Raw genomic sequence first — 4020 nt, 5'->3', positions numbered from 1 at the left:
CTCATCAAAGGCAAGGTGCTAATCAACTCAGTGAGACCCTGTCTCTAAATTAAATACAAAATAGGGCTGGGGATGTGACTCAGTAGTCAAGTACCCCGAGTTCAATCCTGGTAACCCCCCCACCATCACAAGAAAGAAAGAAAGAAAGAAAGAAAGAAAGAAAGAAAGAAAGAAAGAAAGAAAGAAAGAAAGAAAGAAAGAAAGAAAGAAAGAAAGAGAAATGTAATTAGGTTTACCATGATTGCATCTAAAATAAAAATGTATGGACTTTTTTTCTTGTTATCATTCCTTAAACAATACAGTACACAACTATCAACATTGCATTTGCATTGTATCAGGTATATATAAGTGATCTAGAAAGAACTTGAAGTATGCAGAAGGATATGTGTAGGTGATATGCGAATACTATGCCATTATATATGAAGGAATTGAGCAGCTATGGATTTTGGTATGTTAAACCATGACACAAAGAAAAGACCACCAACTCCAATTTTAAATCAAATTAAAGCAAGCTTGTAATCCCAACCAGCCGAGACTGTCTCTCCCGAAATCCGTGGGTTAGAGAACAGTACCCCAGCTCTCTAGGAGCGTAGTTTTATAGCACAAAAAGTTGCAAAAAGGCGGGTGTCTTGAGAACTTACAGATAACAGGATTTTGACAAGCATAATACAAAGGCAGGTAGTAGTTTAATGGTCTAAATGGTTCAGCACTTAGGAAATAAATTTAGATCCCAATATCAGAATTTATGAGGCACCAATAGGGTTTCAGAGAGGGTTGTTATCTGGTCAGGGAAAACCAGACACGGGTGAGTTCAAGGCATGGGCAGGCATTCCAAGCAAGTTTAGAAATCGCAGTAATTTATAGTAAAACAGAAATTAACTTTTTATGACTTTGTGATGAGATGTCTCCCAATCTTAAGATAGAATTAAGCTGGGTTCATCATTCCCCCTTGTCTTATGTGTCCCTTTCAAATCTTTGATAGGGTAGAGGAAGAGCTCTGAAGGAATTTTAATCCCTCAGGTTACATTTCAATTTTAATCCCTCTTGGACTCACCCAAAACTGGCCCCCTGATCCGACCTGACTAGATTTACCTATCTATATTGACTGTCTATCTATTTCTGGCTTCACTGTTGTAAGGAAAGGGGTGGTGCTTGTTCTGGCTTCTTCGGAGCTGAGAGGGCGCGATGTGGGGTTCAGGTCAGATTGAAGTCTGGTTGGGGAAGAAGAGGTTGTAAAGTTCTGTGAGGATGGGTGCTTCTATGAAAGAGAAACAAAAAACATGAGTACTGAACAAATATTGCTGCCTCTGGAACATGTCAATGAATATCATGAAGATGGCAGAAGTTAATATTTTCTCACCAGGAGGTGTGAAGATTGAGAAGCTGTCCCCATAATAAGGCCAGAGTGGACAAGGCCTTTATATAGGAATGTAAATTTTTAACATCTTTAGAATTATCAGGAATGTAAACACAACATTTAACTTTTAATGTTGTAGATGTCCATCCCCATGAGATGTAGTTAAGCTACTCAATGTCATCTGATCTTGTAAAATTTTTGCTGGTATGACCTCCGTGTCTAGTAGAGAACCCTTTATTTCTGTTACTTAGGGCTGGATAGTCATACTCACAAACATCAAGCTTACCTGTGTAGGTTAGGAATATCTGCAGGCCTTAAATTAACTAAAAACTTCTGACTCTGGCAGTTCCTCTTGATAGTTTCTTTTGATAGTTATCAGGCATTCCTGCCTGAGAATCCCTCTTTGTAGCCTCCAGTCTTACTTATCTTGGGGGCTAACATAAGTGTATAGGTTAAGTTATATTTAACTATTATTATTTATCTTTAAATGCCTAGGAGTGGCTATCTTTTGGTTTTAACTATTTTTGTTAGGTGTTTAGGATAAAGCAAGTCAAAATGACTTTTGTTTCTCTCTATTATTAAGAGTCAGCTGAGTTTCCATAGGAGTTACTCTTGTGGGGACTTGAGAGCAATTTCTTAGTTCTGCTAGGGCCATTTGTGCTAGGAGGGATCCAGGTCTTGCAGACCATGTGGCTTCCCTTGGAAGCACCAGGGATGTCTCCCTTCTCCAATAACCCTCCTCTTCATGGCAAGTGCATCGATTGGCTTTCTGTTCTCCAGGGGTCTCATTAATCTCCCTGATCTGGAGGTTATGGGGCCCAAAGTTGCAAAGCTCTTTAGAGAAGTTCCCTGTTCCCTGGGTTTACACTGACTCAGAGGGCAAGAGCCAAATATTGGTTCTTGGGTCCCTTGTAATTTAATTTTAATTTTTGAGTCTTGATCTTAAACATCTACAAGTCACTCTCACCAGTCTTAAATTAAGAATACTGGGCTTTAACTTTAATGTCTATAATCTCACATTAATTGGGGTCTGTGCTATCCTATCTGTCCTTTGAGTGAAGGCTTATTATCTTAAATTAACCCAGGTTGTGTGTTCTTGAAGCAATACCTGTAAAACATTAACAGGCAACATTTAGACAGTTTATAAGGAAAATACAAAATAAAATTAACCAGAGTAAAAACATATTTAGTTTGTGTAATATCCACCTTGGACTTCGACTGAGTCATATTATAATCCCATTTGAGATCCTAGTAATCTTAACAACAAAAATCAATCTTTTCAATACAACTTTAAATGAACTGAAGTCTGGCCTGCTGTGGAGTCATCTGACAAGTATTAAGATGGATGAAAAGTATTGAGAGCCTTATCTCAGGTAAGGCAGGGCTCTTTATAAATCTTAAGTAAGCTATTCTAGTTGTGAACCTGATTTTTGTTTCTAAAATATCATTTTATAAAGTTTACATATATTGTTGCTTGAAGTCACATGAATATTAGCTAACACAATATGATATTACATTTAAAACATGAATTGCAGAAAGGCTGAGAACTTTTAACCTTTTGTGGAAAAGTTGCAAAATGTTTGAGTTCTACAATATTAACCTTTACATACATTAGGCTCTCATTAACTTAAAAATACATTTAAATTGTACCCCAGTAGGGCTGGGGCTGGGGCTCAGTGGTAGAGAGTTTGCCTAGCATGTGTGAGGCACTGGGTTCGATTCTCAGCACCACATATAAATAAATAAAATAAAGGTCCATTGACAGCTAAAAAATATTTAAAATAAATAAATAAATTGTACCCCAGTATAAAAAGTAACATAAAACTTTAGATCTTATTGATAACAGGTCCAGTTATAGAACATTAAATGTTATAAATAAATCTCCAATAAAGTTTATCATCTTTATAAGCCACAAATTACCATACAACTTTAGTTTGGAGAACACCAGCTTGATATAAAGTTCTTTTAAAGTTTCTACCTTAAAACTTGTATACCTGGAAGATATGAACACATTTAATATATAAATAATAGCAGTAGCACCATAATTACCTTGATAATTTTATATTAATTAAGTTTAGCTCTCAAGGAAATAACATAATATTTTAAAATAACAGTTGTTATTTAACCATAATTGTATAATCCTTAATTCCTTTAAGATTACTTGCTCAAAAAAACCCCAATACTTAATAAACACAATGTTATAGGTAATTCAATGTTTTAAGAAATCCTCATTTTTTTTAACATATAGATTAAACTTTGGTTTATGTCAGTATATTAACATTTGACCTTAAGGAAAAACTTCAAATAGCCTTGACTAATTATTTTACATATATATATATATATATATATATATATATATATATATATATATAACTCATATAATTAATTTAATTTTAATTTCTCTTTTCTATCTGTTATCCCCCTTTTTGTTCACAATATGAAACAATTCTTGTAAATTTTTGAGTTTAGACAAATTATTTCATTTAAAAAAAAAAAAACACTTTGTTGTTTATATCACTCTTAATTGGAAGAGTTGAAACTTTTGGGCCTTTGCATATTAAAATCTTCAATAAACCTTTGTATATAGAATTACATCTGTTTACCATTTCATGCAAACACAATGTTTAATATATAGAATTATGCCTGTTAGGACTTTAAATTTT

At 34.3% G+C, this 4020-nt stretch overlaps 1 long non-coding RNA gene across 1 annotated transcript; it reads right to left on the bottom strand.

Moving 5' to 3' along the window:
• Nucleotides 1-667: 667 nt before the first annotated feature.
• On the bottom strand, nt 668-2481 carry LOC139702663 (uncharacterized). Its single transcript, XR_011705227.1, has 2 exons — nt 1644-2481; nt 668-1258 (listed from the first exon to the last, which is right to left on the bottom strand). It is a non-coding gene; the product is annotated as an uncharacterized lncRNA (long non-coding RNA).
• Nucleotides 2482-4020: the final 1539 nt, after the last annotated feature.

The sequence above is a fragment of the Marmota flaviventris genome, chromosome 18 (assembly GCF_047511675.1).
Source record: "Marmota flaviventris isolate mMarFla1 chromosome 18, mMarFla1.hap1, whole genome shotgun sequence".
NCBI classification, from domain to species: domain Eukaryota; kingdom Metazoa; phylum Chordata; class Mammalia; order Rodentia; family Sciuridae; genus Marmota; species Marmota flaviventris.
This window is presented reverse-complemented; position numbering and strand designations above follow the sequence as displayed.